We start from the raw sequence: 22,387 nt of genomic DNA on the forward strand, positions 1-22,387 counted from the left end.
GTATCTTCTCCTTTCTCACAAAGCAAAAGCCTTTAAGACATCGAACATAAATGTATTTTACTCTGGGGGAGAGGAGACTGGATCTTTGATGTCTTAAGTATAAGGAACTCCCTCTGTTGACATACCTTCTGTGACTAGAGCAGTAATTTTCTATACCTCATAGTTGTAGCTCAAGAGTCAGAGGGCCTGGGTCCAAATCTTGCCTCTGCCTCTTAATAGCTATTTTTGTTTTGTCGTTTGGTCATTTTTTTAGTCATGTCTGATTCTTCATGACTTCATTCGAGGTTTACTTGGCATAGTGACTTACCATTTCCTTCTCCAGTTCATTTTACAGATGTGGAAACTGAGGCTGAGTTAAATTACTTGCCCAGAGTCACACACCTAGTAAGTATCTAAGGCTGTATTTGAATTTGGGTCTTCCTGACTCCAGGCCCAGCATTCTATTCACTGTACCACCTAGATACCCACATTACCTTCGTAACCTTGAGTAAATCACTTACCTTCTTTAGACCTCAGTGTCCTAATCTGTAAAATGAGAGGATTGGCCTAGATAATTGGCCCTGAGTTTCCTTCCCATTCTAGTTCTCAGTTTCCTCATTTATATAATGAAGGAGTTGGACATGATAAGGTTACTTCCAGCTTTGCATCTATGCTCTGATGTCCCAGAGTCAAGACTTGAACATACAACTTCTTGACTCCAAGACTGGTCCCACTATCTGCTCCATGACCATCATTTTAACAATAGGAATGATTCACCTTTGCAATACACATGGCAAATAAGATCCTTTACTACAAACAGACTGAGTTGTACTCTCCTCATGCTGGGGCTACTCCAGAGTTGAACTGGCCATTGGGAATGTAGAGACTCGGCTCTCTTAAACCCACTAATTGCAGCTAGTTGTCCTTTCCTTATACAGCTCAAACGGAGGTCTCTCAAGAAACCACTGCTCAGATAGACCATCTTCTTCTAGACTCTGTTACATGTGTCAAATACATAGGTGTATTTAAAATTTTTTGAAATGAATCAACATAGGATCATAGGTTCATAAGTTTAGAGTTATAAGGGATATTTATACAATCTTGATTGTCTGTTCTTATGTATTTTGGGCATATGTATATCATACCCCCAGGTTATTATAAGCATGTTAAGGGAAGAGAAGTAGAACAACAAAGGACATAAATAATGCATTGGAGTTCAACAAAGATGCTTTGGTTTTTTGTCAATTCACTCAACCTCCCAGAATTTGAAGGCTCCTCCAACCCCAAGTGATAAGTTTGGGGGCTTTTTGTCTGTTGAAGGAAGAGATCTTTGAGTATAACACCTGACTGTTCCCCATTTTCCACAACAGCAGTTGGATCCTTCAGTGATGACTTGGTGGACCTGAAATAAGAAAAAGAGATTTTGCCAGATATTCAAGATCATAATTTTAAACACGACAAACACCACTCTGCAATGGTTCTGGAAGTGGGCAGAGAAATAAATACCTGGCTTGATTTCTCTATCACTGATGAATAGAAACCAAGTTTTGGAATAGGTCATTGACTGGAATTCAATTAGCAAAAGAACAAAATATTTTAGATATAGTGAGAGAACACAAAATCCAGAGCCTCACAAGCTTCTGCCTTTTCAAATCTCAGCATTTGAGTTTTTAAAGTTACTATTTTAAAGTTAAGTGAGGTAAACTATCCCATATTGCTTTGAATCTTAAGAAAACAGAGATTATTTACTTCAAAAAACACCTAGTTGGGGCAGCCAGGTAGCACAGCAAGTAAAAGCACCGGCTCCAGTGTCGGGATGACCTGGGGATCGAATCCCAGGCTCAGACACTTAGCACCCACCCAGAAACACCTGGCCATGTAACCTTGAGCAAGTTACTTAATCCCAATTGCTTAGGGGCGGCCAGATGGCTGACCTGCGGATCAAATCTGGGCTCAGATACTCAGCACCACACCCAGAAATAACTGGCCATGTAACCTTGAGCAAGTTACTTAACCCCGATTGCTTAAAAAAAAACAAAAAACACCTACTAAATCATGACCCAAATTGTATCATAAGTGGGAATGTGCTGGTAAATGTTTAACAACTGGTTCTTTGAAAAAATAATTATATATAATACATATGTTACACACACACACACATTTGTATTTTTCACAATACACTTTTTTTTTAAGCAATCGGGGTTAAGTAACTTGCTCAAGGTTACAAGGCCAGTTATTTCTGGGTGGGTGCTAAGTATCTGAGCCCAGATTTGATCCCCAGGTCATCCCGACACTGGAGCCGGAGCTCTTACTCGCTGAGCCACCTGGCCGCCCCTATCACAATACACTTTTAAATGTAGTCTGCATTAGTAATATTTTCTCCATTATTTTCTTAATTCAGACAACCAACAAAATAATAAATCAAGGCCTGATTTGTAGTGTTTTCTGATTTCTGAGGTGTAAATGCTCTTGCCAAAAATGTAAGTGGCTCTCACTAACTGGTTTGAGCTGGTTCTAGCATACCCCTGAAAAACAGACAAGGGTAAGTAGGACAACTTGATGTGTATCATTTTCTACTTGTATCCCTAATCACCAAATGGAAAAGTATACAGTAGCCTTACTAATGAAAGAATGTGACAGAGCCTTCTGGTTTTCCCAGTAACAAACTCACTTGGATAGAGTCAAAGAAAGGGATCCATAGCTGAATGATCCTTACCAGTAGCTAAGAAACTCTAAATTCTGTTGCAGAAGTTTGCAAAACTAGCACACCTAACATTTACTGAATACCTAAGTATTCAGAGGAAACTGCATTTTTAGGCAAGGGGAGTGGGGTCACAAAGTAGCATAATATATGGCTTCTACTCTTAAAGGCTCCATAGTCTCAACAAAAGGGTGAAATATGTGCTTCAAAGGAGCATATGTTAAGGTCTAAATGCACACTATAAATAAGCTATATGGAAATTAAGAAGAGAGAGAGATCATCATGGGCCAGAGAAATGATCAAGGATGTAAAATTTTAGCTAGGCCTTTGTAGCAGCAAGCACCCTAGCATACCCAGGATGGCTGCTAACACAGGTTCTTAGATCTGCTTTTCTAAAGGAAAGCAACTCAAAATGGGTTAACAATTTTACTTTAATCAGTCAAACATATATCATTTACCTAGTTCAGGGGAAAAAGTCAGCACCCTGAATACAAACAGAAGTTACAACAGAAAATAACACAATTTAGCAGAGAGGGCTTCCAGCTGTCTGATCATTACATCCATACCTAGTTAGTTACCAGAAAGGGAAGCACCAACATCTGGGTTTTCAAAGCCCGGGAGCTCAACAGCTGCTCAGAGTCTCATCTGGCCAAATCACACAACTGTTCCCAAAGCGAGGCCCAAAGCAAAACCTCACATCAGGGTATATATAGCCTTCTCCTGGGTCAGAAAATGTCACAACCCTCTTGACCCACTGCCCAGTCACAAAGTAACAAGGTATGGGCATTCCTGAAAAACAAGCCTCCTGCCACAGGCTCCATGTGACCATATTCAGCCTATTAGGGGGTAGAGTATATTTTCAAATAAGGGAAGCTTCTCAGATTCACTTAAGCCTATCGAGGGGCCAAAGGGCAGGGAAGATCTTCAGATTCCCATTATAGCCTTGGAGAAGAAAAAGACTTAGGGGAGTATGAAGGAGGGTAGTGCATTGCAGGCAAAATTATGGTATCAACAAAGACTCTAGGAGAGAAGGGTTGGGGAAAGTACACAAAGAAAAATAAACAGACCCATTTGACTGGAATGTAAGTTTGATTTGGGAGAGTAGGTTGAGAAGTTAGGTAGGGACTAGGTTGTAGAAGCCTTGAATACCTTGAAAAAATTAATTTGACAGTAGTACACAGAAAAGGTGGAGGGAGGGGGCAGGGATTGGGATCAGGAAGACCAGTTTTGCTTTTGCGGTAGATGATGCCCATGGTGATAAGGGATAATGGCAGGGTGAGGATAGTGGGACTAGACAAGAGACAGAAGCAAGCTATTAAGGAGGGAGCAATAAGTTACCTTGACTAAGGGAACACAGAAGCAGAGGAGAAAAGAGAAACTGATGATTGCTCCAAAGTTTGAATGTGGATAAGTGGGATAATGATGGTTGACCATCAACAAAAATAAGGAAGTCCAGAGAGGAAGCCAGGTTTGGGGGAAAAGATGATGGAGGTGGTTTAGGCAGGTTGAAATTGTAACAGTAGATCACATAGGAGAAGATGTCCAGCAAACAACTAGACAGGTGAAATGGATGCATGAGGAGAGATCAGATCTGGATGGGTAGATCTGGGAGTAATCTGTATAGAACTATAAAGATACCCTAAAGGTACAGAGAGCCTAGAATAAGTAAAATAGAGAACTAGAGACTGGGTCTTAGGATATGCACACATTTTGGGTATAAAGGACAGAAAAGCAGAGCCAGAGAAGGAGACTGAAGAGGAATGGTCTATGAGGTAGGAAGAGAATTAGGACAGGACAACGTTACAAAACTCAAGGGAAGAGAGACTTTCAACTAGAAGAATAAAATGCGACAGAGAAACCAAAGTAGGTGAAAATAGAGAAAAGGCCATTGACTATGAATAGTGATGCCAACCTAAAAGTAGAAAGATTAGATCCAGAGAGATGTCACAGATCTAACACTTTATACCTACCTGTGTGGTGAGCTGGTCCTGTACTTGTCTGCATTGTCATCAGTGAGCAAATTTTCCATACTGATATCCTCTGAAATCTACAAAAAGGAATAGAAGCCAACTTAAACAAAAAAAATAAAAAGCCCAAATGATACAGCAAAAAGAAGAATAGGCTGGAGATCAGCAGAACACTCTCATTTAAGTTACAAATTCCAGTTATTGATCACAAACAATGGGTTGTTTGCACAATATAGCAAGGGTCTGGAGAATACTGGGAAGGAAGTAGCTATAAGGACATGCTAGAAGCTATATTTATTTGCTAACATGGTTAAATTTTATTAAATATATGTCAAAGCTTATGAAATAAAGTATTTATTGTATTAAAGTATTGTTCACACATCAAGGATTAGAGCCTGTGTCAATACCAGTAGTCTCCAAGGCATCATTACTCCAAGGTCAGGCACTAGGCTTGTGCTCCTAAACTGGAACAGTTTAATGTTATCCACATGGCCCCACCTATTCAGCTCTACCCTGTCTCCCTTTTCACCAGAAAAGCCCTCCCTGGACTTGGATCAAGCAGTCTCAGGCAGCCCTTTCCAACACTGACACCTCTTCCTAATGGACCAGGGATTTCAGAGTGGGGATCTTAATACCCTGGGTTTTTAGATCCCCAAGCTCTTGGCTGCCAATATTATTTCTGTCACCCTATAAAACAGAGCTTCTAATCTAGGGTGTGGGGACTTGTTTTAAAATCTTTTTAATAGTTGCACTTCACTATGATTGAGTTCCTTTGTGATTCTGTGTTTCATTTTATGTCTTTAAAAATATTATTCTGGGGGCTAGCTAGGTAGCACAGTGAACAGAGCACCGGCCCTGGAGTCAGGAGGACCTGAATTCAAATCCGGCCTCAGACACTAAACACTTACTAGCCATGTGACCTTGGGCAAGTCACTTAACCCTAATTGGCCTGACTTCCCCCATCCAAAAAGCAAAAAAAAAAAAATTTTTAAAAATTATTCTGGGAAGGGGTCTGATTGCTAAAGAGGTCCATGACAAACAAAAAGGTCTAAAGGTTGTCCAAGCCCTTGGTCATATAGCAGTTCAATTCAACAGACATTCTTTAAGTCCCTACACTGCATAAAGTACTATGTTGCTGCTCGGTTGTTTCAGTCGTGTCTGACTCTTTGTGACCCCATTTGGGGTTTTCTTGGCAAAGATACTGGAGTGGTTTGCCATTTCCTTCTCCAGCCCATTTTACAGATGAGAAAACTAGGGCAAACAAGGTTAAGTGACTTGTCCAAGGTCACACTGCTGCTAAGGTCTGAGGTCAAATTTGAACACTCAAGTCTTCCTGACTCCAGGCCTGGCATTCTATCCACTGCACCACCTACCTGCCCCTAAGGTACCATGTTAGAAGGAAAACAAAGGCACATGACAGGTTCTCTTCTCAAGGAGTCTATAATCTAATAGGGGTGAGGGTGATAGATATTCAAATGATTATGATACAAAGTACAGTGAGATAAGTAGAAATGAGAGGTTCAGAAAGGGAGGGAGAAATAGCTTCATATAGAGAATTTGGAGTCAGAGGACCTAGGACTGAACTGCTGGTCTGCTGTATGCAAGTCACAGCCTCTCTGGGACTCAGATCCTCATCTATAACATGAAGGGTTTAAGTTAGATAGCCTTTAAAGTCCTGTCTGGTTCTAAAGTTATGATCCTATGAATCAGGGAAGGCTTCATGGAGAAGAGAACAACTGAACTGGGCCTTGAAAAAAGAGGAGAGGAGGGACTCTTCAAGAAAGGAGTTGGTCAGGTAAAGGAAGAGGGTCCATTTCAGGTGTGGGGATATCATAATCAAAAGCACTGAGACAAGAGAGGGCAGGATGAGAAAAGGCAAGAAGACAGACGCAATTGGTTTTCCATATTGTAGTACAAAGAGGTCCTATATCCCCTGAAGAAAGAGACTTGATCTGGCCCACAGTACAATCTAATGTTCATTATAACAGAGCACCAAACAGACACTAGAGCATGGGTAGGGAACCTGCAGTTTTCAGGCCACATGTGGCCTTCTAGATCCTTAAGCGTGGCCTTAACCCAAGGGTTCTATAAAATCTGGATTCAGTCCAAAGGCCACACTTAAGGATCTAGAAGGCCACATGTGACCTAAAGGCTGCAGATTACCCACCGCAGGCACTAGAGGATATTACATACAAGTAATGAATTTCTAAGCACAGTTCCTCTGGGTGATGCTCAGACAAAAGGCACTTACTGTAAAGGGATCACTCTCTTTAATTGCACACAGGAGTTTAGCACTTATATAAGTTTCCAGTTCTCTGAGGACTTTATTCTGCATAAAAGAAAAAAAAGGAATTAATGCCACTGAAAAACAGCCAGTGATAATTTTTTTTAAAAATATAAACTACAAATACACAAAATGCTACATGGCTTATCAGGAAAGCTGAGTCAACAAGAGATCAGGTCAAGATAGCAACTGCCATAGGTTCAGATCTTACAGACCAAAGCCCTTAATCCTTATGTAACCAGGGTCTTCTTCCCCCTCACTCCCTATGAAGCATGCATGCCCAGTGCCATTCCTGGAGACCACGTAGCCTGGAGGTTTCAGTTTCCAGCCAGGTATGAATCATCTCTGAGGGGCTTAAAACGGCAGGTTTTCCTGACTGACTGCTGAGTCAGAAGAGATGATGTCCTTACAGCTGACCATATCCTTCTATGGCATTCTGAAATTGACCCAGTATTGCAATAAATTGCTTAAATTTACAACAAACCCTGTGTTTTCTCCCAGTTCTCTGTCTCCAAAACCAAGGCTCATGCATCTATCCCGGCAACACTTGGTATACAATGAGTACTCAGTGAATCAGCTGGGAAATAGCCATACTTTGTATAGTTCTCAACATGTTGTACCCAGAAAAATCTTTCTAGATATTTCTATTTATTTGCCATATGAATTCTTCTGGTGAATTTAACAAAAGAAGAAACAAATCCACGACATGAGTGATCTCAACCACATAATCAAAATCAAGGTTTTAAACCTTAGGTTGTCATATGGATATGAAGGCTTTGAAGGCAGGGGCTTGAATAGGAGCAGAAGTTTGGTATAAACCTGGGATTTCATTGGTGTAGGGAACTCCTCCTCTCTAGGACAAACTGGTAACCCCTCTATAATTTTTAGTCTTCTAGAACCTGGGGGTGGGGGGAGGGTAGAGAGGAACAAGGACATTGGCCACTTTTGCAATCTCTGCTACTGGGGAGGTAGAGAGGGTTGGTGTCCACAGGCAGTTTGGCACCAGTATGGGGAGTTTGGGGCCACTAGGCTTCTTTAGGAAGAATAAACTGGCCCAAATTGAAAAAGGAAAAGATCAAAGCTTCTGGGCCATCAGCACTGGGATCATGGTTGTAAGTGGCTCCCATATTGTAGCCTATGCCAGGTAGAGATACCAAGTCTCAAAATCACACACACGTATATGTGTACATGTACACACATATGTAGGTATATGTAGATGCAATGTATGGTACATCCACATGTAGAAAGGGTTTTTGGTGTGTACATGTATATGTTAACATGTATATTTGTATGTGCAAATATGTTTGTATACATATTGTGCTGTGTTGTATATGTACACATATACTCGTGTATATCTATATAGCTATATGTGCTTATATACACATACATGTATGTGTTTGTGCATATATACTCATATATATGTAGAAAGATGGATGGATAGATAGATGATAGATAGATAGATAGATAGATAGATAGATAGATAGATAGATAGATAGATAGATAGATAGATAGATGTATATATATTCTTGAAGAGATGACTAGGGCACCGAAGCATTGATTTATCCATAGATAAAGACTCGAACACAGGTCTTCCTGTTGCTAAGGCTGACCCTCTATAGCGCTACTCTACTCACAACTTACTATTTTCTAAATAGAAAAATTGGATGCCCCAGTATTATGAATTGCTCAAGTCCCAGGAATCAAACAAAACATAAGGGAAAAGACTTCTCAATTTCCTACCATATAAGAGATGGTTCTCCGGAGCCTGGCATTCTTAAACATCCCCACCTCAATTTCTTTTATCAGAAGCTTCCTGTCTTCTATAAGCCTCTGACTGAGGACCTTCTCAGAATTGAGGGCAACCGCCAAGGCTTTGTTGTTTCTTTTCAGAGATACCTTAACCATAGAAGAGTTATCTGCAGATCAGGTGACAAACACACACAAAAACAAAATATTTTAGCAAAGGGATTTCTACTTCTTTGAGATTTTTCCTACTGTGCTCCTATGGATAAAACATTAGATACAGGGTAGGCCAGAATTGCCAGCACTAGCTAAAATGCATGGTTTTCGGTGTAAACTCACATTTCTGAAAGCTGGAGGTTAAAGAATGTTCCCAAGGAGGTAGAGGAGACCAACTCCCAATGCAACCTTGTGTCCACCTAAGTACTATTCTTCTTTCTTAGCCCCCTACCTCTTTTCTACTCAACATCCAAGTCAGCTTCTTGCCTGCCCACTCTTTTTTTTTTTAGTAATACATTTATATCCCAGGCACAAAAGCAAAAAAAAAAAAATGCTTTCTCTTGCTCGAGACCAGAATCATTTTTTGGTTAACGATTCCCATAGTCCTTGAATTATAAGTACTTTTCTAGACCATGCTTAAAATTCACGAAAGTTGCCTGCATCTACCTTTTAAAAATACTGTTTTTCAAAATCTAGCATTATATCGAAGGAACCCTTTAATCATTCAGTCTAACTCAAGACTCTGAATGGGTGGTCTGATTGACACTGAGCTCTATGAAGTGTGAGCAGAATTGGCTTTATAATTTTCATTTAGAGCCACTAAAAAAATTAGTATAAAATACTCCTTGCCTCAACCTTCTCTCTGGGCTCCTTCAAGAATCAGCTGAAATCCCACATTCACCAAGAGGTCTTGCTCAGTCTCCCTGATTACTAGTACCTTCCTTCTGAAATTATCTCCTATTTGCCCTGTATACATCTGTATGTACATAGATGTTTTCATTTGGTCTCCCTCATTAGGATGTTAACTTTTTGAGGGTACTCTATTTTGCCTCTTTTTTTTGTATACCCAGACCTTAGTACAGTGCCTAGAACATCATAAGTGTTTAGTAAATATTTGTTGATTAACATTGTAGAATCATGAAAAAAAGAGGGAATGGAGGAAAACATCTTAGCTAAATTCCTTGAATTTCTCTGGAGACAATTTTATGAATCATTATTTTATATTGGAGAAGCAGCATAGCAAGATGGAGAGGCAGGAAGATCTGGGTGTGACTCTTGCCTCTGACATACAGTAGCTGTGACCATGGGAAGAAAGTCATTGGACTTTTTAGGGTCTCAGGTAATTCCTTAAGACTCTAAGTTACAGACAAGTTGCTGATTTACACATGGAGAGTGTTTCCATGCTGGGTGTTCCCCACATAGAAGAAATTAACAGGTCCAGAACCCCTCCCCCACCACACACACACACACACACACACACACACACACACTTGTGTGTGTGTGTGTGTGTGTGTGTGTGTAAAATAGTGAGTTCATTCATTCTAAATCCTGAGTCCATACAAAAGACCATGGGACTCACAGTAGAGTATTTGTCCGTTCTTTCTAAATAACTTTTTTCATACCACCAACTTTTAGGAACATGACCCTAAATAAGTTATGGCTTTCTGTTTTAGGTATAAAGAAAGACTAAGAGAAATTATAGAGGAGAGAATGAAGCACCAGAGAAGGTTAAATTCACTAGTGATAGTACTTAATCAAGGCATAAAATTTCAAGAAGGAACAAAAACCACAACCAATTTAAAGTAAATTGTTTTTATTTAGTTTCATCAGAAACATTTTCTCTGAATACCCAAAGAAATAATTATAAATAGTCTAAAGAGACTATTAGCCTCAAAGATTAATCAACAAGAGTAGACTTAATTTGTTTAATCAACTGAGGACCATTTTAAAAAACAAATCACTTTAATGAAATCCTTACTTTCTACAATCAGGGTACAATCAGTTTCAGATATATTGGTTTAAAAGGATAATTATTATCCTAAATGATTAGAGTTTGCCTTGCAAAGCAACCTATCTAGACAATAATTCCATCTCTTTCGGGACATACTGATATTCGACCCAGAGAGATTGCACAAACACGTATGTGTATGCCTAATGCAACCAACAATTTACTTCCTAATCTCATTACAATGATGACAATAGCCACCATTTATATAGTGTTTTAAGGTTTGTAGAGCACTTTATAAATATTATGTCAACTAATCCTCACAGCAACCCTGAGGGGTAGGTATTATTATTATCCCCATTATACAATAAGAAAACTGAGGCAGGCAGAATTGAAATAAATCACAAAAAGTATCTAAGGTTGGATTTGAACTCATGTCATACTGAACCCAGCTCAAGTACTCCATTGTGCCAGCTAGCTGCATATTAGTTGCTTAGCTAGATACAGTAAAATAGAATTGCACACTCTGGTGGGTAACAGTAGATTTCTTGACTTCCATTTCAAAATTGTATTCATCTTCCTAGTACTAAAACTTCCTTCCTCACCAATGATTCAGATACATGTTAACCAGCAGAGGATCATGAGATCCTCTCTTCTTCATGTCCTCTCTTCTTGTCTTAGAAGAAATTCAAACCGTAGGATTTTTAGGGATTTATGCCTGCTTTGAGGCAGTCAGTCCAACTTTGCCAAAAAATGGCTACATTCATAATAAAGAACATGGCAATCCATCTAAGGAAGTCTGAAACAAGAATTTATTTTAAGTCGGCTGCACTACTTTATAAATCTTCCTACTGGAATTTTGAGCTTGTATTTTTAAAAGGAAACAACTCAGAAAACTCTATCTCCATTTTATCTGGTGTTGTTTGGCCTTGGTTTTCAAAGAGGACCAGTGACATAATGTCTTCACTCCTGTGTCAATTGGATCAAAGTGAGGCAGAGTTGTACAAAGTCATTAGCCTCACTCTTTCTTCCAGAGTCAGCAAAGTCCAGTGGAAAGACGAAAGTCAGGATGACTGGCGATGGCCTTGGATGCAGTGGACGACCTTGGCATCTTCAGTGTCTGACCCAGCTCTAAGCACTCCATAGCACCTGCTTCAGCTGCCTTCTTGGTCATTGGAACAAGTTCTTCTCATCTATCCATTCCACTGAGGAAAGTCTTCACATGCTCGAGTAGACATCTCCCTGACTCACCGATAGGTATGAGACCTATCAGAGATGATTCTCCTGGGCTGTGACTGTTGCTGCTTCTTGGAGCCACAGGTGAGAATTGGTTGATAGGTGGATACCAAAGATGGTTGAACAGCCCTGAAAAGAGTTCATTGAGCCCCTACAGCAGAGGTATTAGTCTTACCTAAACACCCCATACATTACCCAGTTCAAGATATTTCTGGAGTTTCCCTAAAGGATAGTTTCAGGCCATGTAAGAAAAAAACATATCAACTTTGTTATTTTATTCAGTATATTTCATTTTCAATCCAAAGCAATATTACTCTGATTGATCACCAACCTCATTGATCAGACTTAGTACCAAATAACTTGCCTTTTTGGAGTTGAAATCCACCTGTGAAACATGAAGATCTGCTTCTATGCCAGGTAATAATAATAAGGATGTATGATAAGTTCTGAAGGCAATTCCAAAAGATGAATTTTAAAGAAACAAAAATTTGAGAAAAGCAGCATTCTAAGTTGTCTGTATAGAGTGGGGGCCCAATCCTAAAATCCTAGATTGAATATTGGAACAGACCTCAGAGATCAACAAGGTCATTCTTTTCAGTTGAATGAATCAGTCCTATGTATTTGAACTTAAAAAATAAGTCACTTTATTTGGAGAGAGTCAAATTAAATTTGAAAACCATAAAACTGCTATATAAATGCAATGTGTTATTTTCTTTATAGGTATTTCACATATTAGAATTCCTTCTGTCTTAAATGATGAAAGGACATTGGTAGCTGTCAAAGTTTATCAACTATGCTATCTGAAGTTTTTGGCTTTTTTATATCACCTTCATTTCCCAATATATTCCCCTCCCTCTCTCCCACCCATAAATCTATCCCTTAAAACAAAGAAGAATAGCACTATTTAAATGAAGTCAAACTTACTTATTATTTTATTTTTTATTTTGGATGCAAGAGAAACATTCTTTTTTGCAGTCTTCAAAGATCCACCTCTTTTCTCCTTCATCTTCTCTCTGACATTACATAGCTTGGAGGAGGTGTCAGTAGCTACCTGGCCATCCATGGTCCTTATTCTAGCAGAAAACAAAATGTTTAAAAATAACAAAACATAAATACTTTAAACTTTTCAATTTTCATATCAGCTCTTATTATTCTAGTCCAAATAAAAACAAGCAAATCAGCTCAAGTCTGTTTGTTGTTCACTAGATATAAAGTCAACATGAATTATAACCTAGAAAATAAAGCTGTTAACTTTTCAATGGACAAGCTAGGTCACGGCAGAAAATGACAGGCCCTGAGCCAAGATTCATATTCAAGGTCATTTAAAAACAACTTTCCAAATTAGAATTCCAAGTCTCTTCATTACAGCACAGACAGGGTGCTATTTAAGTATCAGCCAAAGAAGCACATGCCCTCTGTACTGCTGTCCCCCCATTCCCCTACCCCTTGTTAAATCAGCTGCCTCTGGGAAGGAATGTGGTGACCCAAATACATACCTCTAAAATAGGAAATAGCATTATCTGAACCCAGGAAGTCAGAACCACACAAATATCTGAGTTAGAAAGCACCTCAGGGGCCACATACCCTTCCCTCCCTTTTAAGATTCACTCAACAAGAAGCCATCTAGCTTTTGCTTGAGAACCTCTAATAAAAGGATATCTGAAGGATAGCTTTAATTATTAGAAAGTGCTTTCCTTACCTCTAACCTCATTTTGCTTCTCTTCAATTTCTTTTCTTTTCTTTTTTCCCCGGAGGCAATTGGGGTTAAGTGGCTTGCCCAGGGTCACACAGTTAGTAAATGGCAAGTGTCTGAGGCCAGATTTGAACGCAGGTCCTCCTGACTCCCTCCAGGGCCAGTGTTTTATCTACTGTGCCACCTAGCTGTCCTATCTCTCTTTGATTTCCACCCATTTATCCTAATTCTTCCCTCAGGGCAATAAAAACAGATTTATTCCACCTTCTAGATGCCAGTTCTTCAAATACTTGAAGACATCTATCATTTCTCCCTGAAACTTCTCTTCTGTAGGTTAGATGTCCCCAGGTCCTTCAACTGATCCTCATATGTCATAACCTTTAATTATACAGGGTTCCCTTCCTCCTCTTTTCTCCAGTTAATAATGCCCTTCCTAAAATGTGATGCCCAGAGGCTATTTGGAGTTATTTGAGGGGTACCAGAAGGTTGTTCCCCCCCCAAAAAAAATCAACAGTTTTTTCTAGTGCTTGAAATTCTGCCATTAGGGATTATTTGAGACTGAAAAGAAGAGGTCTCTAATTAAAATACTCTTGAGACCTGGAGCCCCTTAAAATCTATCCTAACCAGCTGATGTCTGTAATGCCAAGCACAGAAGCTTTCCAGAAGAACTGCTACTGTGAACAGCTTTTTTTTTTAAGCAATTGGGGTTAAGTAACTTGATCAAGGTTACATGGCCAGTTATTTTCTGTGTGTGTGCTAAGTATCTGAGGCCAAAACCGATTCCCAGGTCTCCCCACGATGGGGCCGGCACTCTTACTCACTGCGACACCTGGCCTCCCCAATGAACAGCTTTTTTTTAAGGTTCTGATTACTCATTATAGTGATCACTCTATTCCGTAACAAAAGCAAAACATGCATGGAAAATCAAGGTACAGCATAATTCAAAATACAGCCTTCACCATATTTCAACTTATCACAGAAAATCACAATATTCACAACATAGTCTCAAAGTAAAATAGTCACTCTTAAGTTAATTCAATCAGTCACAAAATAGTCACTCTTAAGTTAATTAAATCATTCACTTATCAGTAATATCAAAGTACATAGTCAAAGTCTTCCACTCTTGGGGCAAAGTCTTGATTAACCCAATCAGTCACTAATCAGTAACAATAGTCAAAGTACTCAAAGTACAATCAGTCACTTATTCAGCAAAGTCTTACTAAGTATCATACACAAAACCCTCCACCCCTTAGGTCACTAGTAAACTATAATTCTGTAATTACTCAGTACCCAAGGAGAGGTCTTTTCTTCATCTTGACTTGGGGCCTGTTCTCAGATTCCCTGGATCCCCTTCCATGGTCCCAGATTCTACCTGGGTCCAATGGCAGACAGCTCCCAGTTCCTTGACCAGTTCTCTGGGCAGGTCCTGCTCCACACTGGCCTTCACAGGGTCTGGTCCATGTCAGATCCTTCACCATTTCTGCTCTAGGGAATTCAAGGGTCAACCAAGCCACAAACAAAGTCTCAGCATCCTGGTCATGCTTCAGTCACCTGGGCTCCTGGCTCCTGGGCTCCAGGGCTCCTAGGCTCCTGGCTCTGGGCTCTGAGATCCTGTTCAGAAGAAGCTCCACCAAGACAAGTTTTCAGGACTCAGTTCTCCATTCTTCTGTAGCTGCTCTGCCACCAGATCTCAATCTCAAGGAAATTCTGACTGTGCCTCTCTGGGGCTTTTCTTATATACACAGCATTATCTACTTCACTTCTTTCAGCCAACTTCCTGTTACATCAGTAACAAGGTGCAGGAGTTCATACATTCTGTTCCCCCAATCAGAGGCTTGATCATTTACTAAGTGTTACGTACCTGCTACTTTTTCCAATGCAAAAGGGATCTTCAAGTTCAAAATTACAATACCATTACAATGTCTAAGCAGAAATTAGTTGCCACGTAGCTCTGGGGACAAGATGTGGGATTAAGGGAGTGAAAGAAACTTTCATCAGTTCATTAGTTTCATTTTACAGATCAGCACACTAAAGCCTATGACTGTCCAAGTGGTCAATTATCATTACACCATCACTCCTGCATATATATGTGTATATATAAACACAAACATGCACACACATACACTCAGCAGCAGCAAATGAAGGGACCTTCATTTGCAAAGTAATGATGCCAAAAGGAAAAAAGAGATTACATTTTGGAAACTGTTCAGCACTTTCAGCGATCACATGCTATACCCCTATTGCCAAAGACAATTCCTTTAGCCACCAGTACCCTCTCAGTAATTCTGTATGGCTATAAATCATGCAACACCCCATTCTCCAAATAATCAAAATCACAAATGAAACAAAGAACAATGATGAATTATATGGTGAATCGAGTATGTTATAAGATGTTGCCAGTGGTAACTTAAGGGCAAGAAGTGGTCTGAAAGGCATGATCAAAGACACATCAGACTATAAAAGGAAGTGGGCTGCTCACAGAGAGCAACAATGAGGAAGAAGAGATAGAATGTTTCACTGGCATCCATAAAACATTAAAAGACCTAAAGGAAGGCTTGTAATCTATTGGCTACAGTTCTTTGGTGATGATCCATTGAAGATCAGAGATATAGTCTAAGATCACCAGATATCTCATACATATATGCATAAATAGATGATCAACTGCCTTCTATTTAAAAAAAAATTTATCAGCCTTTGTTTTCATATCCCCTAAATTTTCCCTTGTATCCCTTCTTTTCCCTCCCAGAGACCCATCTTATATTACAAGGAAGGAAATAAGTATTTATTATGTGGCAGGCACTGTACTAAGTGCTTTACAAATATTATTTCATTTGATTCTCACAACAACCCTTGGAGATAGGTACTTTTACTATTATTATTATATTTACAATTGAGGAAACTGAGGCAGATATAAGTTAAGTGACTTGTCCAGGGTCACACAACTAATAAGTGCATAAGGCTGTGTTTGAACTCAAGTCTTCCTGATTCCAGGTCTAGTTATATAATGTTTCATAACCATGGACCTCTCATCTCTGCAAAAGAGCTAAAGGCATTCTCTTCTCAAATCTCTTCTTTAGGGCCATGCTTATTCTTTGTAATTTTGCAACATTTGCTTTTAATTGTTTTATGGTTATTGTTCTTTCCATTTACATTGTTGTTGGCAGATTTTTAACTATGTCAAGTCACATAATAAACCTGGACATTGCCAAATAACTATTTGTAGCACATAATCCCTTCCACTCATTTAGCCACCAGGTCATAGCCATGTCCCATGTTCTCCAATATCAGATATGGCAACTCTAATCTTAGGGAACAATTTTTATTGTTTTTCTTAACACAAGGGTTTCCTTAGTAACATTTTACATGTATGCCAAAGGCAGAACATAAGAGAATTTTTAAGGACACTGAGAGGAAATTTCAGGAATACCAGGTCCACAGCCATATATTTTTTGGGGAAATTTTTGCTAAAGAACTGAAAGACATGAAGAGAGCAGAAACCTGAATTCTGGGTACTTAGATTGGAGCCATGCTCCAGAGTCTGAACAAGGCCTTTAAAAAATTCCACCACTCCCCCATTTTTGAAAACTGTGTTTCCTAGATGTCATAATCTAACAGAAACATTGGGCTTCCAAGTATAATACAAGCAAATGGACAGTACAAGGTGTCTATGTACCATTACAGAATGAAATTGTGGGTTTTTCTAGTGTTAAAAATATGTAAAGTTATAAAAAAAGTTCGATTACCCCAAAAGTTGTAGTGTGGTTTTAAGCTTTAAAAAGGCTTTGGGGACACCCTGAATGAAGAAGGGTCCCTTGTTGCACCCCATTGCACAATGCAGCCTGGAAAGCTGTCTGGGTTACTGATTTCTAATCCTACCGTGTTTCCCCGATAATAAGACCTATCCCGAAAATAAGCCCTCCCCTTACTGTGTAAGATTCCTCTAAAATAAGCCCTCCCCCGAAAATAAGCCCTATTGAGATTGCTACTGTAGTGAAGGTGATCCCCTGCGCTACACGCTACATTACGGTACCCTCTGTATGCACCGTCCCTCCCCCGCCAAACGCACGCCGCGCTCCGAGCTGCATCCAATCAGAGCTGCAGCAGTGAGCGCATCATCCTGTTCTTCTCCAGTGATTTGCTTTGCTTGCTGGCGCCATTGAGAGCAGTGCCGAGGAGGAGAGCTGAGGCAGGACAACATAAGCCCTGCCCTGAAAATAAGCCCTCTGGTGATTTTTCTTTCCAAAAAATTTAATAAGACAGTGTCTTATTATTGGGGAAACACGGTAATTATATTAGACTGGGTTATGTAGTCAGGAGGGAGTTTCTTCCCTCATTTCTAAGCATCAACTCCCAGAGTCAGCTCTGCTAAATGCTACTTTCAAAGCTTCTTTGCCTTTTCTTCTATTTTTAAACCTACTATCCACCCCCCCCAAAAAAAAAACAAAAAAAAAAAAACAAGCAAAAATCTTTCCTCATAGCTCACTGTTGCAATACTTCTTTTAACAGCCTTTCTGAGTATCCTGAAGGCACATCAATCAACAAACCTTTAAGTTCCTACTACTACTGGAGATACCAATATAAAAGTCCCTGCTGTTCCCACATACCCTCTACCTTGCAGGTATTGAAACAGACCAAATAAAATCAAATTGGCCTATCTCTTGACAATACAGTTATCCCTTCCACATTGCAGGGGTTAAAGGCTCAGCACCCCTAGAGAATCTGAGTAAAATTTTTTAGCCTTCTCTTCACCAGAGAAGAAGTCTTAATTATTATGGCATTAAAAGATAAAATATGTTGCTAGTATACAATACTATACATATATTTTATGCATTTCTGAGTTTCTAAACTTTTTTATGTCATCCGGGCTTCCACAAAACCCCTCTAAAAATTCCCATTTAATTTCCTAGGTCAACCCACAATATATTAAAACTTTGATGGGGGAAAGTTGCAATGTGGAAAGATAACTAATGTGTTTTGTTAGACACCTTTTCCCTGATCCAATTTCTGGACAAGAGGTTGGTGGGAATCACAGATGATTGAGGGAACATAGGTGAGAGGTCAAAACAAATGATTTTTTTTTTAAAGAACAAACACAGAGGGGCAGCTAGGTGGCATAGTGAATAGAGCCCTGGAGTCAGGGGACCTGAGCTCAAATCTAGCCTCAGACACTTGACCCACTTTCTAGCTGTGTGACCTTGGGCGAGTCACTTAACCCCAATCGCCTTGCCAAAAAACAAACAAACACAGGAGGTAATGTGACACAGTGGATAGAGGGCTAGCCTTAAAAGCACCTTAAAGGTGGGTCAGGTCTCATCTCTGACATATATTGGTTGTGTGATGTCAGGTAACTCACTTAACTTCTCAGTGCTAGAGGTGATTCTCAAAGATTATAAATTGCAGAGAAGGTACTATATTAATAGAGGGAATTTCCTCACCTGGGAGTTCCCTCAACCAATGAAATCCAGTCAGAGGAGTTTACATTTGGTCTACAGGGTCTATGGACTCATTGCTTTTCATTGATGCAAAGTCAATAATGCCAACAATAGGATCTCATTTTCCTAGTAGTCTGAAGTGATATGTGAAATATTAATCAAGCTAAAAGTTCATGTATGACTGCATACATGCATTGCGCCCATAAGGTCTCAACCCATTTAGTTTAGCTTGGTTGATTAGCATTTAATGAACTGTTCAACGCCAAAACATCTGGCCTAACTGGTTAGAACACTATGCAAAGGCAAAGTCTTAGTTCTCTATTTGAATGAGCCAGTTAGTTTTGCTCTGTTTCATGAGTAGGAGATAGAATCCCTAAGCTTAATCAACTATTCCTTCCTTTTGAACCTATACCTTTGATTACAAGGGAGACCAGGTGAGGAAAAGAATCCAGATTAATTATCTACTATTTGCTAAGCATTACAAATACAAAATCAGCTTTGATCCAGCTTCTTTGAAAGAGGCTTTGAAAGGATTTGAAAGGAGTTTTCAATTTAATTGGGGGTGGGGACAGGAAGGGGAGGAATGAGACATAAACAATAGTGATATAAGATGAATATGAAGAAAACAGATAAGTCAGTAAAAACTCATCATCCCTTCTTCAAAAAACCATTAAAAGCAAATGCCATAGTAGTGGTAATTCAACAATGTCATACCACTCTAAGCCATTTCCCTTCTCTCAGCCTCAATTTTCTTGTCTATTAAATGAAGGATGACCTTAACGGTCCCTTCCAATTTCAAATCCTGTTTCTATGATTATAAAATGATGAACTGAAATGATCAGTGTGTCTTAAATATTCATATGATGAATTAAATTGATTAGTATGCATTTTAAACATTCGTGACAATTTTTCTTAACATTAGCATATTGTTTGATTGATATTGATATTAAGCATATCCTTAAAACTTAGTCAAACTGTGCTCTAAGGTCTAGGGGTGAGACTGAAGCCTAAATGAGTTTGTAGCTAACTCTTCATTGCTGTGCTATTCCCTAAAGAATGTTTTGCAACAGGAAAGTAGAGTTTGAAAGACTGTCCCACAGCACCTCCCATTGGATATTGACTTTAGGAGAGTGGCATTTCTATCCTTTTTCATCTGGTGTCTTTCTTATTTTTTTTTTCTCATTTCCTTCCTCCACTTCTGTAATACGTCTTTCCTCCACTGCAACATGTGAAAGTAAGCAGAACCCTGGACTTGGAATCTAGGACTCTGCTTCAAATCTTGCCTCTAATATTGAAAAGCCTGACGGTGAGCAAGTCATTTAACTCATTTCTCTGAGCCTTGTTTCTTTGTCTACAAGACCTGGAGTACCTGCTTTGTAGGGCTGTTGAAAGGATCTGAAGAGATAATAACTAAAAGTACTTTGCAAACCTTCAAGTTTACGGAAATCTCCCCTATTCTTATCTCTCATTTTCCCATGACTTAATAAATCCCTCCAAAAGCATTTATTAAGATCTTACTATGGAAAAAGTCAGTGATCTCCCGGGGTTTGGTAAGCACCTCCCCGCTCCGCTCCCTCTTTCTATGCCTGGACCCTCTGTCTGGACTGCGCTGGGGCTTCCACTCCGGGCAAATCTAGGCAGTCAGAAGTCAAAGGTCCTCCCAGGCAGCTGGCCGGACGAGCGGTGAAAACGGGCTCGGCCAAGAGCGTCCCGGTCACCCCGGCCAGTCCGGCGCCATGCAGCAAGCATCTGGCACAAGTAACAGACCCTCATTCTCCCAGCGCAGGCATTCTCCATACCCCCATTCAGGTGGAGAGTACGCCACAATGAAGTCCCTCCCTCTGGGCACAGCAGCAGGAAGTGGTGGAGACCAAGGATACAGGGCAACCTCAGGGTTCAGAGCTCCCACATTTGGCATTCTTCGAACAGCCATGAAGACCAGCACAATAGACCCTCCAAAGCAGTTAGTAAAGCAGCTTAGTGAGGACTTTGGGACTGAAGGCTCTAAGCCAGAGCTGGCCCTACCTGTGAAGTTTTCATCACAGCCTGAGAGGGACTTGTCTCTGGACACTCCACTGATGGGGGTAAACGGGGATCCCAAAAGGTTCAGCAGATATTCTGATCTTATCCAAGACCAGAAAACCTGCTATATCGTCTGGAAAGAATTCAAGGTCTCAGGCTTAATTGGAGTGAGAGTTGTAGAAGTTTATTGTTACACTTCCATGAGAAGCCGGCAAGAGTCCTTTAGGGGACCTGCTACACTTCCATGAGAAGCGGGCAAGAGTCCTTTAGGGGACCTGCTACACTTCCATGAGAAGCGGGCAAGAGTCCTTTAGGGGACCTGCTACACTTCCATGAGAAGCGGGCAAGAGTCCTTTAGGGGACCTGCGAGTGAGAGGGGTACATGCTTTTACTTTTAAAGGGTAGGGCTGCCATTGTCAGGGCTGACCTGACGAGAGGGGCCTCAATGCGTAGACAAAGGTCAGAGCAGACCAAGAGGAGAATGTGAATAGATAGTTTAGATAAGATTTGGGCCAGACCAGAGGAGACGTGAGGGATTAAGTAAGAACAAAGGAGTCCCAAGGTGTTGCCTAGGCCTAGTGCGGATAGGGGGAAGGGGGGGAAGGGGCAGAGTCGGAGGTTGGGAAAGGAATTTTACAGACAACAATTTTACAATACAAATTGCAGTTACAATTTCACAGACTGGTTTCACAAGTTGGTTTCACAAATTGACCTAGACCCCAGGTACCCCATCACCACTATCCCTTGAACGCCAGAAACTACCAGACTCCCTGAGCCAAACTGGGGTTTCCCACAAATAGGCAAACACTACAGAAGTAAGAGAACAACCTCCAGCTCTTCAAATGACCAGCCAGGACAAGTTGAGAGGTTCTGAGACACCTTGTTCCTCAGGTTCTAGGCCCCCTAGAAGGAAACCTGCTGGCAAGGTCCTAGGAAGATCACTCCTCACCACCCTGCAGGATGATAATTCCCCTGGTCCCTTGATGCCTCGGCAGAGTAAACAGTCCACAGTGCTGAGTGAGAATGTAGGAGAACGGAAAGAAGAAGCTATTCTGGGAACTAGACACCCTCTGAAGATTACCGCATGGGCCTGGGATCAGGGTCATAACAAAGAGAACCAGCATTGTCCCATGGTTGAGAACTAGACTTTAATTCTCTGTCCTGGACTCGGCTGCTTCATTCTGTCTCCTCCTTTAATAGCCTAGAGATGGACCCATTCATTCATCTTGCCTCCGTACAAAACTGAGATAATCGGCTCTGAAGAAGAAAGCTTGTCTCGTCAACCATTATCTCCCTTCTCCCCTTATCTCTGAGTTCCAGATAGTTCCCTCATCCCCCCCCTTGTACAGTGTGTATTTGATTAAAGAAAATGTTTAAAAAGTTAAAAA

At 40.3% G+C, this 22,387-nt stretch overlaps 1 pseudogene; it reads left to right on the forward strand.

The window, feature by feature from the left end:
• The first annotated feature begins 18,882 nt into the window (after positions 1 to 18,882).
• Positions 18,883 to 22,144, forward strand: LOC138151551 (cell division cycle-associated protein 3 pseudogene; annotated as a pseudogene).
• Positions 22,145 to 22,387: the final 243 nt, after the last annotated feature.

Source organism: Petaurus breviceps, unplaced genomic scaffold (assembly GCF_028583685.1).
Source record: "Petaurus breviceps papuanus isolate PSGF00001 unplaced genomic scaffold, PetGlider_PUasm1.0 90903, whole genome shotgun sequence".
Taxonomy (NCBI): domain Eukaryota; kingdom Metazoa; phylum Chordata; class Mammalia; order Diprotodontia; family Petauridae; genus Petaurus; species Petaurus breviceps.